We start from the raw sequence: 21,005 nt of genomic DNA, 5'->3' as shown, positions 1-21,005 counted from the left end.
TGAAACATGACTAAAAATACATCAGAATTAATCGGTGTCTGTACTGTACCAAAAAACTTTCACAGTTACCATTTATTTCTCTTAGGTAGGCTACTACTTCCTGGAGAATCTGCAAACAAAAAGAAGGGATTTTTTAAAAAACAGTATTATGAGATTATGGCTGCAGGATATAAAAGAAACCCAGTGTTCACTGAATTGCACAATGAAATATAAAATGTAATTTTCCAATCTTTTTGTGTCTGTGGCTGTCTACTTTCCTTAAGTGTCATATATCACAATACAGATTTTGCAAAATAGAGTCCATAGTGACAATGTCAACTCCCAGGGGCATCTTTTTAAAAGCTAAACATAACAGATATGGTAGAAAGAGAGGTATGCAGATTTAATTATTTTAATGACATTTTAATTTTGTTGCTCCCTCAAATTAAAATAAAATTCCAAATAAGTAAATTAAAAACAAAACAACAACTAAACAACAAAGAAAATAAACCCCAAACCAATAAATAAACAACCAAAATACCCAGAGGCCTCTGATTTTTCTTTTGGGTGCATATAAACTTCAGCTTGTGTTGTCTGTGGGAACATATTTTCATATTTTGGGCATCAATTCTGTGCTAGGAGGAATTAAAAACAAAAACAGATTTCTGGTGTCCTTTGTTTCTTAATCATTAAGAACACAAGATAATACACAAACAATGTCCATGAAGCTGTGCTGACATCATTGATGGCATTCTATTACATACAGGTTTTTATACTGCCTTTCTCATCATTGTAATCCAGGTCCTTCCAGCAATGCTACAAAACTAACATCTGTTACATGTGGATTGTTCTTTCTCTATTCTCTCTCCATGGGGAGAACTGTGTGTGCAGTGACAAGTTTTGTTTGGTAGGGTTGGGAGCTTGAGCTGTTGGTCTTTTTTTTCTTTTCTTTTAAACATATTTGTGGCAGGCTCAGACCAGAGGGCTGCTGCAAAGGGGGGAAAAGGCAGCCCAAAAACGGTGAAAGACCTGTAAATAGAAGCAGAGGGCCGCAGGACAATTAGAAGCAGCTAGGGGGAGCTGGCTCAGGCAGATTGGGGCCAGCTGATTCCACTGCTAGCTGGCTGAAGGCATTTAAAAGCCTCAGCAGTTGTAAACTGGGAAAGTGAGAGGTGAAGGAAAGACAGAGAACATATCACACCAGCATTAGAACAAAAACAGCCAGCCAGGGAGGGAGTCCTAGAAGAAGAGGCTGGGTTCCCTATCACAGAGACCTACCGCAACCCCTGGGGTTGGGAGTGAGAGGCTGGCCCAAGTGGTGGTCTGGGTCAGGGGGGCTCTTGTCACAATATCTACTACTATGTGCTTATAACACATAGCAAGAACCCCGGTATAACAAAGCAAGGGGAGGCCTTGCCTGGGTTTTAGTTGCTCAAACACTTCCCTCTTCTGATCCCTCTTCTGACCCTTTTTGAAGTCTCCCATAACACCTGTTGCAGCTTGCAGTCTGGTGACACTTCCCCTGATGTGAATCTGTTAACTTAAAAGTGAAAAGCCTTCCAGCTTGCCAGACCTATTAGCATAACATTGAACTTGTGAAAAAGCCATTAAGTGGCAATGAGACCATTTAACGGGCATGTGCCAACCCTATTTACTGACAAACATAGTTGTGCATTACTATGTTACAGGACCTTACGTTAAAAAGAAGTTTGTGGCTGAAGATTATAAAATCGCATCTTTTAGAAAAACCATGCATAGATATTTAGATGCACAGTCTAAATATTTAGCCTTAAATACGTTGAACTTCTGTTTTTTAACTAAATACTTTAACTTTCTAACTAAATTCTTCAAAAGACCACCCATCTCTAAAATATACATTTTAATTTTAAGTACTATAGACCAAAGCTTGCTTCAATCAGCCACCAGGAAAAGTCCAGCAGGGGACGGCAAGCCTCAGCTCTGCCCCATGCCTTCTGCCTGAGGCCCCACCCCTAAAGCCAAGCCTTGCCTACTTCATCCCTAGCCTTCCTGGCCACATGGCTGGGGCTGATTCGGCCCTCCCCAGCGGCCAGAGAAGCCGAACTGCAACACCACAGCCCCAGCCCTCCCTAGTAGTGGCCCCAGCCTTCAGTGGTCATGCATGTAGGCAGTTTTAGGAAGGCTATGCCTTCCCTTGCCTACATTACCAGCCATCCATGCTTACTTCCAAAGTGTTACCATTATTTCTCTCCATCCCTACTCTCCTTTCACCCCCCTCTTGAAGAGAGCCTTAAAGGAACAGCATTCTTTTTCTTTGAGATAGCTGGACAAATGAGTTTCCCTTTTACTTCTGATTATTTGATGAGCTAGTTTTAAGAGAACCCCTCACCAAAATCATTTCCTCACTATGATATAAAATCCTTAGCTATGCCTAAAATCTTTGGAAAACTATTTTAACATCAACATATAATGACATTTCATAAACATGAAATTGTTATGAAAATCACACAGGATAAATTAGCAATGAATTTTGTTATGAACACACTAAACTGCTCTGACAGATTAATTAAAAATAGGGTACGTCTACACTTGCTTCCTACTTCGAACTAGGAATGCAAATGTAGCCGACCGAAATTGCTAATGAAGCGGGGATTTAAATATCCCGCGCTTCATTAGCATAATCTCTCCCGCGCGCTATTCCGCTCGCCACCTGATACACCTCATTTTTTGAGTAACATTAGTTCGAACAAGGGGTTTGATTTGAACTAACGCATCCCAGAGTGCACTTCCTATTTCGAATCAGCTGGCAAGTGGAATAGCACGCGGGCAAGATTATGCTAATGAAGCGCGGGATATTTAAATCCCTACTTCATTAGCAATTTCAGTCAGCTACATGTGCTTCCCTAGTTCGAAGTAGGGAGCAAGTGAAGACATACCCATAATATCTTTGTTTCAGTGAGTTTAAATATGTAGCAATCTGGAATGATTACTTTATGAAGGCTTAAGAGTATATTTAAAACATAAAATTAGCTTAGAAATACTGATGAAGAATATGCAAAAGAAGAGAAGAGCTGCATCATATATTCCATAAATGCTATATTCAGCAGGACAGCTGACTTGCCCTTACTAAAAAGTTTTTGCAAATACATCTCTGACAAACTTCAGAGTATATAAAAAAAAAACCTGTGACTGACATTTTTAATTCTCAAATTTACTGCTTTAATTAGGTGCCTTCTGCATGTTCAGTCTTCAAAATCTGGCATGCAGTAGGAAACGTGCTCCATTTTCTTTAGAAATAAATGTTAGAACAGTGTTTTTTTCCAAATGTCATTTGCTACATTTGGGTTCAGGGATTAAGCTGGAATGGATAAGCAGAGAGAAGAAGGAGACACTGGGGAGCACATGAGGCAGAGGGGAGAAGGCCTGGTGTGGTCAAAACAAGGGTGGAGTATGGGAGCAAATCCAGGCTGGGGAACTTACCTCCACAAGCAGCAGTTTCACCAACAGCCCATGGTGCCAGAGGAGTGAAATTGTTAACCATGGTCTTCACCCTCAATATGCTGGGCCCCTGTCCTGGAACCTGATACCGGTATTAATCATTTATTCTTTATTACTACCAAAAATGGGTCACGTTGCTCACAGTAATTTTTTTTAAGTGGTCCTATTCTGGAGAATAGACCAGAGGTTGTCAACCTTCAGCATGTGACCCATCAGAGTAATCTGCTGGCAGGCCACAAGACATGTTGCTGTGGTTGATTGTCCACAGACACTGCTCCCCACAGCCCCACTGGCGCAGTTCACCATTCCCGGCCAATGGGAGCTGAGGGGAGCATCAGCTAGCACATCCCTGTGCAGCTAGCTCCCATTGGCCAGGAACAGCGAATTGCAGCCACTTGGTGCGGCAGAAGGGAACATGCCTGTGGATGGTCTATGTAAACAAAATGTCTCATGGCCAGCCAGCAGCTAACCCTGATGGGCCATGTGCCAACAGTTGCCGACCTCTGGCACAGAACAAAGGTGCAAATGGGAATGAAAATTGGCACCTACCTCCCATTTGTGCCTTTGAAAATCTCCCCTAGTGTAACAAAGAAGGAAAGGAAAGATTGGGAGTGGCAAGGTGGGGACAACATCTACAATGATATGACACTCAGCAAAGAGAAGTGTGATTTCCAGCATGGCTAGACAGATTCATGCTACCCTGGCTTGAGCTAACGTGGTTTAAAAAAAAAAGAAAGAAAAAGCAGTGTGAATGTTACTGCATGTAAGACAGCTCAGGCTAGCCAGCAAATCCACGCCCATCTATCCTTTGAAGGATTTAAGTTCTCATGATTAACCTGAACTACTGGCCATGCCACAATCTCCAACCAGACTGTTATATTTAATATGGTAGTGTTAGTCTGTCTACCAGTGCTGGGAATCACACCTCCAAGGGGCATTGTAGATGTGCCCAAAGATACTTAGGCACCTCACTCCCACTTAGCTGGGTCATGGCGGCCTGACAGGCAGGCAGGAGGGAGGCACCTTCCTCTGCTTAGGATTCACAATGCTAAACACTCTTGGCTACATCTACACTGGCATGATTTTCCGGAAATCTTTTAATGGAAAAGTTTTCCGTTAAAAGCATTTTCGGAAAAGAGCGTCTAGATTGGCACAGATGCTTTTCCGCAAAAATACTTTTTGTGGAAAAGCATCCGTGCCAATCTAGACGCGCTTTTGCGCAAAAAAGCCCCAATCGTCATTTTAGCCATCGGGGCTTTTTTGCGCAAAACAGTACTGTGCTGTCTACACTGGCCCTCTTGTGCAAATGATTTGCGCAAGAGGGCTTTTGCCCGAACGGGAGCAGCATAGTATTTCCTCAAGAAGCACTGATTTCTTACATGAGATCGTCAGTTTTCTTGCGGAAATTCAAGTGGCCAGTGTAGACAGCTGGCAAGTTTTTCCGTAAAAGCAGATGATTTTGCAGAAAAACTTGCCAGTCTAGACACAGCCTCTTCTGGAGTTATACACCAATGCATGACAGCCCTTTCTCTCCTAAAATCAGAGAGCTAGGCTATGTCTACACTCCCGGCTTCTTGCATCAGAAGTATGCAAATGAGGCTAAGTGTGGCATACCGCTGAGCCTCATTGCATATCTAATGAACCACCATTTTTGCAGAAGAGGCTCTTACGCCAGAAAGAGCTGTCTACACTGCCCCTTGTTGTGCAACAAAAACCCTCTTGCACAATGCCGTTATTCCTGACAATAATTGGAGTAATGGCATTGCGCAAGAGGATTTTTCTTTTGCAAGAAGGGGCAGTGTAGACAGCTCCTTTTGGTGCAAGAGCCTCTTCTGCAAAAATGGCGGTTCATTAGGTATGCAAATGAGGCTCAGTGATATTCCATGCTTAGCCTTGTTTCCATACTTCTGACGCAAGAAGCCGTGAGTGTAGAAATAGCTTTAGGGTATGTCTCCACTGCAGTAAAGCACCCCCAGCTGACTCAGGCTTATAGAGTGCAGGCTAGAAAATTTGAGTGTAGACATTTGGGCTGGGGATGGAGACTAGTCTCTGTCATCCTCCCCTGTTACAAAGCCCCAGAGCCCAAGGCCAAATGTCTACGCTCCAATTGAGAGCTCAAGTCAGCTGCTGCAGTCAGATGTAGATATTTTATAGCAGTGTAGACACACCTATGAGAGTCCAGAGCAGCCAAATCCCGGAGGTTGGGACACTCATCTAGGATATAGGAAATAGATTCAAGCTTTTTCTGCCTGATGTGGAGCAGGGGCTTGCAGGCAGGTCTCCTGCATCCGCACCACAATCACTGAGTTTTTGGCTGTTCTGGGAGGTACCTTTCAATGTGTCCCTTTAGAACTGTGCTACTTTGTATAAATCATTACACATTTCTCCTTGAGAAAGAGTGTGATTGACTCTATAGCTTGGAGCAGTCAAATTCAAAGTCCCTGCTTCAAATCAGGCAGAACTGAGATTCAAACTTGAGTTTCTTATATCCCCAGTGAGGCCCAAACCACCCGGCTATTAGACTCACTCCCTCTTTTGGAACGATACCCAATCATGTAGGCCCAATTACCATACAGCCTCTGAGCATGTCCACAGGATCAGGCTTAATGGTGAGATAGGAAAAATAGTTAGTTTAAAAATATTTCCAGAGCTTTTGCTTGCACTAGGGCTCGAAGGGCGGTAGCTGTGAAGCAGCATCATGTCTGATATAGCTTTGCAAATGCTAACTGCCTGAAACTTTAAAACCTACAGGATTAGGCAGCTGAATGGTAAGTTTGAGAATGTCAGTGACACCTAAATATTGGATTTAGGTACATTTATACCACAAAAAGTTATGATAATCATATAATTTATATGACCACTCTTATTACAGACCCAAATGACAAAGGATTTTTAATGTTTCTAATATGTTTCCATAAAAAATGTTCTTCTTCTTTGACAAAAGTCTAGTGTATTATTTCATTCATTGCTAAAATTTATTACAATAATGTACCAGAAGCTTGTTTTTTATGGTGATAATTAAACAAAATGTCAGCTTAGTTATCTATTACTACATTGTATTGGGGGGGCATAATCTGAGAAAAGGCACACTTTTAAGTGATATCAGAATGAACAAAATTATTTTCAAAGGGAAAACAAAGCAATGCCTTATGGGACACTTTTTTTCTGTTTGCCCACTTGAGCACGTAGCAGGAAATCCAGAGCATAATCAGAAACATGTTGTATGCATAACATATTATTTCTGACTTAATAGCTCAAAGTCAGAGTTCAATTTCCCTGTATTTTTCCTCTACTTATGATTCTCCTTTTCACTTCCTCTTTCTCTTTTATCCCCTTCAAAAAACCCATCTTTCTTTTCCCTCCCCCACCAAATAACTTACACACATCTGTGCACAAACTTTAACTAAATAAAAACAAACATATTAGAACTCAAAAGCAGTGTTTTCAGCTTTTCACTATCATCATTACTAAGCAAATGGAAAAATTTCCACACGAGGGCTACGTCTACACTGGCCCCAAATTCCGGAAAAGGGATCCAAAGCAGGTAAGTCAGCATAGGGAAATCCGCGGGGGATTTAAATATCCCCCGCGGATTTAAATAAACATGTCCGCCGCTTTTTTTCCGGCTTGGGGAAAAGCCGGAAAAAAAGCATCTAGACTGGCGCGATCCTCCGGAATAAAGCCCTTTTCCGGAGGATCTCTTATTCCTACTTTATTCCAGAGGATCGCACCAGTCTAGACGCTTTTTTTCCGGCTTTTCCCCAAGCCGGAAAAAAAGCGGCGGACATGTTTATTTAAATCCGCGGGGGATATTTAAATCCCCCGCGGATTTCCCTATGCTGACTTACCTGCTTTGCATCCCTTTTCCAGAATTTGGGGCCAGTGTAGACGTAGCCCTATTGTTTCAGGATCTTGGCAGTATGCATTAGTGGCCTTTTCCATAGCTTAGGAGTAAATCAAATCTGTGTAAATCTCAGAGCTTTACCTTCATATGAATCCTTCTTGTAAGTTTCTATCTATGATGGGGTCATGCCTAAGATTCATTTGAGGCTCAAATTAACCAAAAGTCTCAGGGCAAAACTGGCAACACTGCCAAACTAATTCATTTTCCTATGAAACAACAAATCTACCCATGTTCACACAACTCTTGGCTCACACTGGCTGAAAGGTACATAAATTTAAGTGAACCTTATGTTTAAGGGTCTTAGTTTTAGATGTATGACTTACCTGGTTTTAATTTTTGTTAGAAAAAAATCATTTAGCTGTGGTTGAAATTCCACTGAAATAACCACTGAAATGCATTCAGTGATACTTGGCACATGGCTGTGCATTTCAGAAAGGAAGACAGACACAGAAATGTATCTCAGTTCTGCACAACTGGCAATCTCTAGGCCAACCAGGGCCAATGCTAGGTTGGCAGATGTGGTGCATGTTAAGATAGAGGGGCATTAGCAAGTTGTATGAAAAGAATTAACACTTCCTAAAGCGTAGCTGTAATGGGCAATTATTAATAACATACATGAAAAATGAAATTTACCAAATTTTATATTATGCTAGAAATAACTGAACATGTGACAATGGTGTGAACTATTTTGGTTAAAACCAAACCAAAAATCTTAATTGATGAAGGAAAAGGATGAATAAAGGACTAGCTTAGTGAAGCTGAATCTCCAATTACACATACCAAGACCAGTAACACTGAGGAGAAGCAAAGAGAATGAACCTTTTAATTCCTCAGAGCACTGGGAGACAATAGAATTTCACAGCTTGGGCCAATAGGAGGCCAAGTTGATGAAGTGGCCAGTGAATAATCTCAGGATTTAAGGAGCCAAGGAACAAGCAACTCTTTTAAAAAGAAAGGATTTGTATCTCAAGTAAAGATCAAGCTTGAAGCCTACCAGAAGAAACTTTGAGCTGTAGAGATTGTATTATTGACACCCAATATGCACCTATGTTCTAGCAACTGATGGACATTTCATATCCACACACAAAGTATATGTGCCCATAAAGGATTTGTAGGTCTGACCCTCTTAAGTGAAAGAGAGCTAAGAGCAATTGTCAAGTCAACAGGGGCCGAGCATGTACTCACAGGACTGGGCCATGAGTAATTGTTTATTCTTAATCTTTTCGGGCAATTTTAGGAATGTTTATTGACATCTTACTATAATACATTTGCTTGGAATACTAGAAAACCTTATAATTAACCACCATGTCCTAAGCTTGTACCTACCATGCAACTACTAAGTGAAATATGCTGGACAATATTGCTGCATTTAATCAATATGCACAAGTCGTGATACTATGAATGGAAAGCAAGCTCTAATTCAAGAACAGTATCAAGCCAATAACATTCGGACTTCTGCTTTCATAAGTGCTTACAAGAACTTCTGCTTTCATAAGTGCTTAAAAGCAACAAGAACTTCCACAATGGGCCAGATCAATGATCCACTAGCATAATATCCTGTAGTCCTATAGCGGATGCTTCAGAAGGAATAAACAGAACAGGAAATCATCAAATAATCCGTCCTGTTGTCCACTCCCAGCTTCTGTCAATCAGAAGCTAGAGATACCGAGAGAATTGGGATCATGTCTCTGACTATCTTGCCTACTAACCATCAATGGACCCATCTTCCATGAATTTATATAATTCTTATTTGAATCCAGTTAAAGTTTTGCCCTTCACAACATCCAATGGCAGTGAGTTCTACAGGTTGATTATGCATTGTGTGAAGAAGTACTTCCTTTTGTTTGTTTTAAACCTGCTTCATATTAATTTCATTGAAGCCATGTCTACATTACAGATAAGATTGAAGAAGTCACAGTCAATCTTCTGGGGTTCAAGTTAGAAGGTCTAGTGAAGACATGCTAATTTGAACTGAGAGAGGTGCTCCTGTCAAAGCCAGTAGTCCTGCTTCTACGAGGAGTAAGGGAAGTCGAAAGGAGAGTGTGCTCCCTTTGACTTCCCACAGTGTGTATGGCACCAACGATAGTTTGACTTAAGCTACGCAATTAACATAGATGAAGTTGCGTATCTTAATTCCAATTTATCCCCTAGTGTAGACCAGGGGTGAGTGACACCCGGATCTTGTATTATGTGAAAAAATAAATAACACTTCCTTATTTATTTTCCCCATACTATTCACCATTTTATAGACTTCTATCAATATCCCTCCTTAGTCATCTCTTTTCCAAGCTGAAATGTCCCAGTCTTTTTAATCTCTCCTCATATGGAAGTTAGTCATCTTTGTTGTCCTCGACTGTATCTTTTCCATTTCTAAAATATGGTTTTTTTAAATGGGGTGACCTGAACTACATGCAATGTTCAAGATGTAGGTGAACCTTGAATAAATACTGGCATTGTGATATTTACTGTCTTATTATCTATCCCTCTTCTAATGGTTCCTAACATTGTGTTATCTTTTCTGACTGCTGCTGCACACAAAGCAGATGTTTTCAGAGAACTATCCACAATGACTCCAAGATCTCTTTCCTGAGTGGTAACAGATAATTTAGATCTCATGATATTGTAACTATATGTGGGATCATGCTTTCTAATGTTCATTATTTTTGAAGTTTTCAACATAGAATTTAATCTACCATTTTGTTTCTCGGTGAACCAGTTTAGTAAGATTCCTTTGTAACTCTTCAGAGTCTGCTTTGGACTTAACTATCTTGAGTAACTTTATATAATCTGAAAATTTTGCCATCCTGCTGTTTGCCCTCTGTTCCATATCGTTTATGAATATGTTGAGTTGCACTGGTCCTATTATAAACTCCTGGAGGATACCACTAGTTACCTCTCTCCATCTGAAAAATGACCATTTATTCTTACCCTTTGTTTCCTTAACCAGTTACTAGTCCATGAGAGAACTTTTGCTCTTATGCCATGACTGCTCACTTTGACAGCATTTTGGTGAGTGATCTCATCACAGGCTTTCTGATGGTCCAAGTACGCTACATCTACAGCTAAGCCTTGTTCCTCTATTTGCGGATCCTCTCAAAGGCTATGCCTAGACTGCAGGCTTCTTTCAGAAGAAGTTTTCTGGAAGAGATCTTCTGAAAAAACTTCTTCCGAAAGATAGTGTCAACACAGCAAAAGCGCATCGAAAAAGCGATCTGCTTTTTCGAAAGATAGCGTCCATAATGAATGGATTCTATCTCGCATTTCAGCTGTGATTACTATGGACAGAGTGGCCACTAGGGTACCTGTGCTTTTTCTGGAGGCCTATTCTTTAAAAAAAAAAAAAAAAAAAAACGCTGTTCCCTGTACGCATGTCTTTTTCCTTATAGAAAAAAGTTTACCAATGTCAAAAAAACCCCTTTGTTCTTTCAAATTTTTTTCAAAAGAACACGATTGCAGTGTGGACATAGGTGACTTTTTGAGGGGAAAACAGCCATTTTTCTGAAAAAACTCTGCAGTGTAAACATACCCAAACAATTTTAAGGCATGATTTCACTTTATAAAAGCTATGTTGACAAGGATGACATTTTGGGAGGGCAGTGAGGACAGCAACTGTGTGTACTGGGATGCTGCTTATTTTTTTTCTCATTGCCCTATCAGAGAGTGAAGGAAAGTGCACAGATTTTGTGAATACTCCTCTGCCCCATCCCTTCACCAGCCAGGAGTAAGAGACATGCACTCAATCTGTGCACTTTACTCTTGCTCCCTGATAATCAGGGGAACAAGAAAAGCAATCTGCATTCTGGTACGCACAGCTGCTACCCCTTCCCCCAACTTCCTAAAATGGCGTCCTTGCTTGTCAACTTTTCCCCAATACAGTATATCTTATTTATCTATGTGGTTGATAATTATGTTCTTTATGTTCTTTACTATAGTTCAACCAATTTGTCTGGTGTTGAAGTTAGGCACACCAGTGTGTAATTACCAGGATTGCCTCTGGACACTTTTTAAAAATGTGGTGTCAAGTTAGCTAGACTCCAGTCACCTGATACCAAAGTGATTAACTGATTGGTGCAGCATATAAATTACAAAACTGCAAAAAACATTCCATCTGATGAAAGGTCCTTTGTGGTCTTTGAAGATATGTGGTTCTATTTAGTAATCCAACAATATTGCATCACCTACTTTGTATGTCTAGTTAATCATTAATAAAGCAAGGAATAGGTATATTAAGGAATGCTTGTGGCACACCTATGTTAATTATCCTGTCATTCAAGTATTTATTTGCATATGTACTTTGAAGTCTTTCATATGAAATTGTAACACTACATTGCCTGTGTTTGATAACAGGCCTCTTTGAAGATTTTGTTAAAGATATAAATATTCCCAATTATTTTCCAAATATCAAAATCCAAATTCCTTGCAATCTTATCTTGTTTATACTATGGAAGACCTGAAAATGCACTTTTATGACTTTGCGCTGACAAGAAAACAGTTTTTAGAAATACTCTTAAAAGAAAAGGACAGATTACATTGGCTTTAATCGTGAGGGTTTTCCTGAGATCATCTCTTTGAAGATGAACACTGGCTGTATTCAGAGAGTTTGGGAAGATGAAGGAGTTCGACAATGAGGAAGTGAAAAAGCATACCAACTAACTGGAACAGATGCTGTGAGCAGAGTGGCACTGATGCTTGCAAATGTACTGCATGATCTGTGGGAAAGAGTAAAGAAAGAGAACTAGATGTGCCACAGAAAAAATTAACAGAGATCTGAAAGAAAACTACATGCTACACAATAAAAATACGCTTGTACGAATACAGGCAGTCCCCGGGTTACGTACAAAATAGGGACTGTAGGTTTGTTCTTAAGTTGAATCTGTATGTAAGTCGGAACTGGCGTCCAGATTCAGCCGCTGCTGAAACTGACCAGCAGCTGACTACAGGAAGCCCGAGGCAGAGTTGCTCTGCCGCAGGCTTCCTGGAATCAGCCGCTGATCAGTTTCAACAGGCTGAATCTGGATGCCAGTTCCAACTTACATACAGATTCAACTTAAGAACCCCAGGCGTCCCCAACTCAGCTGCTGCTGAAACTGATCAGTGGCTGATTCCAGGAAGCCCGGGGCAGAGCAACTCTGCCTCAGGCTTCCTGTAGTCAGTCACTGATCAGTTTCAGCAGCGGCTGACTTGGGGACGCCTGGGGCAGAGCAGCTGGGGTGCTGCCGGGTTGGTCCAGTAGCGCCCAGAGCGGCGCTGCGGGACCAACCGGAAGTGCCCCAGCTGCTCTACCACAGGCATCCAGAGAAAAGCCTGGTCTGCTGGGGTGGGGCGCGCACTAGCTGCGCCCCTCCTCCCCAGCAGACCAGGGAGACGCGGGCAGTGGGACCGTGACGCGCCGCCCGGGTCCTCTGTGGCTTTGCTCCCCGTCTCCCTGGTCTGCTGTGGGGGGAGCCCCCCAGCAGACCAGGGAGATGCGGAGCAAAGCCTCGGGGGACACCGGCAGCGGGACAGCCGCGGCGTGTCTGGGCTGTCCCGCTGCCCACGTGCTCCATGGCTTTGCTCCATGTCTCCCTGGTCTGCTGGGGGGGGCTACAGCAGACCAGGGAGACGCGGAGCAGCTTTTCTCGCTCTGGAGGACGCAGGCGGCGGGACCGCGGCACATCTGGGCGTCTCGCCGCTCCCATCCTCCGGGGCGAGAAAAGCCCTGTTCGTAATTGCGGATCCGACATAAGTCGGATCCGCGTAACTCGGTGACTGCCTGTATTTTACCTCATGCTTAGCATTTTCCACCTTTTCATCTTCAGTCTTTATTCTCAAAGAAGTTTCTCCGAGGTACTGAACATGAAGCCCATTGGTGGTGACAGGGTATGAAAATATCACAAGCTTCTTCTCAGGAGTCCACTGACAAATGACCACTATTTGAGCAGTATTTGCACTGTCATCCACAAGAAGACTATTTAGTAATTTTTCCTGTAATCAATAGGCATTAAAAAAAGACACAAATGAAAATATGCAGCTGTCTTTATATTATTTCAGATACTTGAATCTTCATTTCTGACATTCAATCCCAAATCGATGTGTATTGAGGGCAGGAGCAAGTATTTCAGTGATCTGAAACAAAAGGTTTCTCACTAAGAGTAAAAGAAAAGCCAGACCCTGCTGCCCCAAAGCCCTTGCATTTCTGCCCATTGTAAGGAAAATGAGGGGACAAAAGAGAATACCATAGATAACAAAAATAAATCCTCCCGATAGCTTTGCCTTGCCTGAAGGATGAATCGCTCCCAGGAATGACCTCTTTGCCTTTCATGATGAGGTCAAGAAACTTGCTGTCACTACTACAATTATGATTAATGATCTAACTCGTAGTGACAGCAATCAAACTATAGTCTCTAGAGCGCAGCAGGACTGTTCTAGCCTCTGAGTGGGGTGAGTCACTTGCAAAGGTAGGAGATCTGTCTGCTACCGCTACATGCTCACATTTCAGCACAGCATCCTCTTGCTTCTTTTCTTGCAACATCATATCGTGAAAGTGCAGAAGATACCAGCATAAAGTTTCTCCTATAAAGATTTTTTTTTTCAAAACTCTTTGTACCAATTGGCAAAATACAGTATAAGGAATCATTAAACACTTAATAATGTAATCATATTAAAAGCATAAAAGCACTATGTAACAAGATCAAGTATTTAACAGTGACGAATACCATGAAAATGGTGTAAGCTTGAGGTTGTTACTCCACAACCCATTTTGGTACTCATGTCTCTTTAATTATATTTTAATAAATATTTTGTAGCTGACCTCACAAAAAGTTCAGTACATAAAATATTTCAAAGTGCAAAGGTGAGAATGCATTACAACATCACATCAGTAAGGGATAGCGACCAAAAGGATAGACTGTGATATGAAGATGGTGATCTAGTTTAAAGAAAAAGAAAAAAATGAAGACAGACTCCAAAAGAGAGTTGACAGATCAGGGGAAAGTGAGTGGTAACAAGGTGACATGTCTATTAACAATGTAAGAATCAATTAAGGCCAGCTGCATACTCCTGAAAACATCTTCAAGTTCCATCTGGTTAAATGCTGTATACATTAACAATTTGAACCCATAATAAAGATACAGTACTGAAAATAGAAAGCATGTGTAATATTCCTGGAACAGGTTAGCAATTTAACTACATTATTTTCTGTTTCAAAAGTTGTCTGTTTGAAGTTGTGTCTCTGGCTGTATCCCACAGCTTGATCTTTGATGCATTAGGGAGACCAGGTTTGAGGGGACAGATACACAGAAAGCATGCAGATAATGTTATCAGATTTTTAGAGAGCAGGGGTGACATCATTGCAGTAGCCATTAATGCTCTAGGCATCCCAGTCTGTTCAGAAATTTAGTTTTGCCTGGCTGAGCATAAATTTCATCTTTTAAATGCACCCAGCCAGACATAAATACAGGGCATTTGTCTGAAAGCTAGAGGCCTGTTGGGGAAAATCCACCATGGGGAGAAGTCTGGTTGAGTGTCTGAGGAGCTGCCTTATGGAGAAGGCATGTCCACCAAGATCTGGACTTGTAGTAGAGCAACTTGGCCTGTGCCTAAACTAGATTTTCCTTTCACATTGCTTCAAATTATCCTAAGCTTTTCAGACAAATGCCATTATGGGAATGTGATTTCTGTGGAAAATGACGGTCAAAATGATGAAGTAGAGAAAATTTCCGTTCAAGCAAATCCTGACCCTGATTGTCTGCATCAAGAAATTAATTGGCCCCTTTAATATTTACCTTGTCTGAGATTGAGCAAGGAAAAGGAAAAGCAACCGTTGAATGTCAAGAGGTATATGAATAAAAGAAACAGGGATGATATTTCTTACACCAGTTCTCTAGAGTAAGCTTTGCCCTACAAAGTGACAACTGACTTGACACCCCATTCCATGTAAAAACAAAATTCTAGTATTGTCTAATGGCTAAACACTGTGAATGTTTGAGAGAGAGAGAGAGAGAGATCTCACAAATTTTACTGCATTTCAGATAATACTTTTGTTTTTTCTCACCATTTTAGTTACATAGTCATCCACTATGCATACATGACTCTCTTGTCATAGAAATAATGTATGTCTCACTTGAAATTAATCTAATCAGTCAAACATTAATGAAAAAGAATTGGATCACAATTATTTGCAGCTGAATGTTAGCTGAGAAAACTACATTTTATTCTCATTATGACTTTCCAAAGTCTATCACTCTACTGCATGGCACCTTGTTTGTTTTTGTGTTTTGAACTTTCAACAGTATTTAATGGTTATTCAACAGACTGAGGGAAACAGGAAGAGCTGAGTATCCAATCTGACCAGATAAAATGTGGGTAGGGAGACGGAAGAGGGAAAACAATAATAAACTTTAATATGGATCTGAAAACAGCCTACATAAAACAAAAATAAACAATGCTATGGTCTAATTTACCCCTACATAAAATGCAAAATAGGACTCAGTATGTAGTAAATTATTAGTATCTTTATTGCCAGCATAATCTTAACTAATCATTTCTTATATTATTTTTCTAGATACAGTACTTCATCTGCATGAAAGTTGACTGAATAAGGTTAGCCCTGCAAGTGAAACCACACTGTTTCTCCTTCCTGTTCTATTCACAGCATCTTTCATTAATGTTTGCACATGTTCCTAAGCTGGTCCCAAGCAGGATCAGCCTCTGTCTCTGTAACATGTCAGCAGCCCAAAACAGTTTTTTTTTCTTAACAACCCCTTTCTTTGTAATACACAAACACAATCTTCTGGGGCTCTGTAATTATCCAAAATGAGCTTTACTGTTGCAAATTACTTTAACAACCCTGTGATTTATCTGTCATAAACACACTTTATAATATTTATACTCATATTAAAACCGCCACTAATAATGAATTGACAGTACATAAATATTTACATGATATTACATGGACAAATGCTTGATGCCCTTATAATAGTTACATTTCTTGCTCTCCCTATCATGTTTGGAAAAGCCAACCTTTGGCATTTTGCCATGCTCATAAAAATGCCTTTGAAAATGGCTCAGAACATTAACAGAGCTTCACATTTGCCACACTTTTCTTAAAAAAGAATGGCATCCCTTCATACTTATGCAGTCTGGGTTACTCCTTCTTCGCATTATGCATCATTACTCTGAGGAGGTGTCTTATCAGCAGCTCCAGTTGTTGTGGAGACGATTGGAATTAAGCACTGGAAGCTTTTTATTTATCTTATATGCTTTATTCCTACAAGATTTTCAGCATATAAGCTTCTTTGTTCAGCACAGAATTGGATACATTGCCAGGCATTGTAAAATTTACATCTTGCCTTTTTTATTTGTTCCTAAATTGGATTGAAAACAAAGTATAGTTTTAATTAAAGCTCTGCTTGACAATAGCAAATTTTTCCAAGCACTGGAATTCCGGATCAGTTGTGAGGATTTTGCAAAGTCCTAATAGGTGACATTTAGCACAAGAATGATTGCAAAAATTATTGTAAGTGCTAGAACCTGTGGTAAGCATCTGACTGATAATGTTCACACAAAGAAAACTCTGTAATAATACAATTGAAAGGCTGACTTAAACCTACAAAATCCAGGGAATTTAAAGTGAAGGTTACTTTAACCTATGTGTGATATGTAATAACTCACAAAGTCAAAGAAAAAGCGTAGAAGACGTAGAGAACCAAAAAAAAAAAAAAGAAATCAAGGATCTGGCTCTGCAGTTCTTTGAATCGACAGTGGATGTCAGATACCACATACAGCTCTTAAATGCACATTAAAAAAATTCAACCCTCCAGACTACACTGCTAAAATCAATACCTTTTATATGGGGGATGTCAGAACAATCAAAATGCTAAGCCAGTCTTAGCTGTGGGTCAAACATATTATCTATTCGAAAAACATAAAAAAGGAACTGGGTGTCAAAACTTCACTGTTCTACTGACATCCAACATCCTAGGTTTTGCCCTGTCTTCTCTCCTGAGACCATACTAGATGGGAGAAAAATAACCCGACTCACCTCAACCAGGACTTGAAAACCTGTCCTGATCTAACTAATAATTTACAATATTAAATTCCCTAAGTATAAAGAATTACACAAATAGTACAAATACAGAAAAACCCAATAATGTTTTCAACATATCCATGATATGTCTGCTATTGTATCCTGAAATAGATAATCCCAAGACTGGTTTGAAAGAAGAAATAGACTTTAGCCAATACTGAGACATTATGTTCCATATTATTTATGAAAATATGCTTATGATATGAATGACATATCTGCTATATACTTTATGCAAAGATGCCTCCTGTAAGATATCATTGGAAAATTTATGATTTACTCAGTGTAATTGTACAATTTGTGTGCCCATATTATTTCTGTAGCTGAAACTATGAACAGTAATCTGTGTATCTGTTTTCTATGCTACTTTAGATTGAAAATGCCCACTGCTAGACAGGGCTGATGGCCCATCATCTGTGACAATGGACTGTGAAAAGACTTGGCTTTCTTGTGGGCCCTCCATACTGCTACTGACTCATGGACACTGGGATGCTACAGAGTCAGGTGACCTGGTCACCTGTTATTAGCCACCACCTTGGTCTGCTGTACTTTTCCATGGAGGGGTGGGGAATCAAACAATGCAATGCTGCCTTATGGAAATTCTATATTAGGTGGGGCAGGAAATGCTTTCTTCATCTCTATCTCAGCCAGGCAGATATTTGAAAATACCTAAAAAAAATGGGAGTGAACGAAATAGCTGCTGGATCCAGTCTAGAAAGACTGTGAAGGACTTTGTCTGAATAATATCTAGGGTGAGGATTATTATTTGTAACAAGTTTCTTTAGTGAACCTAGCTTAGTTTGCTTGCTTTATAGTATTATCCTAGTAATCTGCTTTGTTCTGCTTTCTACCTCTATAGCCACTTAAAATACATATTTTTTGTTAGTTAATAAACTTATTTCTGGTTTATAATATAACCCAGTTTATGTAATTTCCAACTGGTGGGGGGGGGGGAGAGGAAGTTGTGCATATCTTCCCGCACATCAAGGGAAGAGGCAGTAGGTTGGTACTCCAAAGCTGTGTCTACACAGCAGCATTATTTCGGAATAACTAACATTATTCCAAAATAACACAGTCCATGTCTAACACTACAAGCAGTTATTTCAACATAATGTCAAAATAATGTCAAGCTGGAGGACTTTTTACTCAGACTCCTGTAACCTTCATTTTACAAGGAGTAAGGGAAGTTGGAGGAAGAGTGCTCTTTCTTGGGCTTCCTGCTGTGTAGACAGTGCCAAAAGCAGAAATAAGCTATTTTGACTTAAGCTACACAATTGACGTAGCTCAAGTTGCGTAGCTTATTTCAACTCTAGACCTGCTGTGTAGATGTACCCTGAGACGGGTGGGCAAATCCCTTAAGGTAAGATCTCCCAGAGATGTTCTCAATGTCTGTATTATTCTGTGCTGGGTGTAGTCCTTCTGGTGTTTATGCTGGAAGAGGTTTAAGAGCCTGGCTTAGCAAGACAGGATTAAAGGGTATCCAAGATGCCACAAAAGGCAGGCTCAGTGATAGCTTCAGTACATCAGGTGCCATTCGACTGAGTCCAACCTGTCACAGATATATTATATGTGATGAGGAACAAGAATTCTGGCATTCATCTGATTCATTTGCTATTTGTATCATCTTCATATTCATAAATGCTAACTTAAAATTATCTGTCTATTCATATAGTTGGCCTACATATATATGGATTCTTACTTTTAATTCCCTTAGCTGTCCTTTCTTCTCCTGCCTTCTATTTTTTGCACCCATTTCTCCTGCCTACTGTTTTTTGCATCCACTTCTTGCTAACCCACTTGCGCTAAGGGCACAGTTTTTCTAATCACCGTTTTTTGGTGAAAAATGCAGATTTGGCAACACTGAAACAGTTAAATTTGTGTCAGTTTCACTTATTTATTTCCATAAAAATGAATAAATAGAACAAAAATCATCTGAAACATAGAAACAAAATGTCTGAAAGCACATACAAATATTAATCCTCCTGAGTGACTACTGCTGAAATCAATACTTTTAAAACAGTAGATGTCAGAATTACAATATTTTGATTTTTATCTGAAATTACTTTTAGTTTAAACATTTCCTTTAATTTATTTCTTTAGTTTTACATATTTAAAAATGCTCAAAACAAAATTTAATATTTTTGTTTTGTTTTTTAACTTTTGGACGCACCACTGAACCAAGAAAATCCCAGATCTATTTATTGCATCTTGTCTCCAATGAGGTCATAAGAACATTAGGGCAAGAACTGGTCTTTGAAACATATTGTCAGAGTGTCCTGCACAATGGTACTGTATGATCTTGATTTGGGTCTCTAAATACATCATTACTATTGAATAAATAATTCATAATAGTGCAGGAAATTAAAAACAAAACACAATTTGAAAAAAACTTTAAAAGAGGCCCCATTCTATTGTACAATAAGTCAATCTCATATTTATATAGAACGAAATCTCTTCTTATGAAGCCCTGTTAGAAGCCTTAATATGGGGGACTAAGTAGGGGATAGGAGAATGACATGTTCCACACCTGTTCCACACATAAATGCAGATGGCTTTCACTACAGATGCTGCACTAGCATCAGGGTTTCTGTACTCTGTAGGGTACAGAATACACTTAATATGGTTCCAGTCTCTGTATCTCACTGAGCATAAAGAAGTTGCCCTCTCTTCTCTGCACCTTGTGATTAGCCACTTTGCCTGGGTCTTCCTCCATGTTCTTTTCTCTTGAGGCACAAAAAAGGTCCTACCATAGGGCTTGAGTGACAAAGAGGTCCTTGCACATTCCCTCCACACCTCTTTGATATTAACCATACTGAATAAACAGATACCTGCAGATCTAGCTGAAAATTCTTTTGCACATCCATTTCTGTCCATTTTCAATTCTGTTCCTTTTTTAACAGTAACTATTGTAATAATTTGTGGGATTCCTGTACCATCACCAGAGCTTGTGTTTTCATTTCTATATCCTTCAACAATGTAAAAAATAAATCGTAAAATGAAAGCCACAATTTCCTCCTTAAATTGCCTCTTTGTACCTGTAAATTGCAGGGATTTCCGCTATGATTCACTGTGCCTGTTATAGAACTGCAGCACTATGCAAACATAGGCACAAGGACATGAGAACCAGGAACTGGAGCTCTGTTATTGGCTCATGCCACACAATCCTAAGCAAGTCACCAAATTTTTAAGGTTCCTTAGCTTACTCATCTGTCAAATGCATAGATGGGCTATAGCACAGGTGTCTTGACTTACTAATTCGAATTTGGACAGCTGTTTGAGATCCTCAGATGACTACTACATAAAGCAAATATAAAGTATTCGGGTTGTCAATATGGTTTAAGAATAGAATCTCAGTGTTGTCTCAAAATCTTATTTTTGTCAGGTTAAGCCACATCTTTAATATTATTACGAGTGACTCTTCCATGGAGATTTTTTAAAGGTTGTTCTTTTCAACTTCCCTTGCTAACTTTTGCTTGCTATTTAAATCAAGGATGGGGAATCTTCAGTGCACTCACCACACATGGTTCCTCAGGGTTAGCTGCTGGTGGGCTGCCAGAGTTTGTTTATCTACACATCTGCAGG

At 40.0% G+C, this 21,005-nt stretch overlaps 1 long non-coding RNA gene across 1 annotated transcript in view; it reads left to right on the top strand.

The window, feature by feature from the left end:
• Nucleotides 1-18,206, top strand: part of LOC142827110 (uncharacterized) — a 28,589-nt gene extending 10,383 nt beyond the window's left edge. Inside the window, exons 2-3 of the long non-coding RNA XR_012901534.1 lie at nucleotides 15,903-15,940; nucleotides 17,796-18,206. This is a non-coding gene — a long non-coding RNA (uncharacterized LOC142827110). The remainder of the gene's footprint in view (nucleotides 1-15,902; nucleotides 15,941-17,795) is intronic.
• The last annotated feature ends 2,799 nt before the right edge of the window (nucleotides 18,207-21,005 follow it).

Source organism: Pelodiscus sinensis, chromosome 1, assembly GCF_049634645.1.
Source record: "Pelodiscus sinensis isolate JC-2024 chromosome 1, ASM4963464v1, whole genome shotgun sequence".
Taxonomy (NCBI): domain Eukaryota; kingdom Metazoa; phylum Chordata; order Testudines; family Trionychidae; genus Pelodiscus; species Pelodiscus sinensis.
Note: the sequence above shows the minus strand (reverse complement) of the source record. Positions and strands in the feature narration are given on the sequence as shown.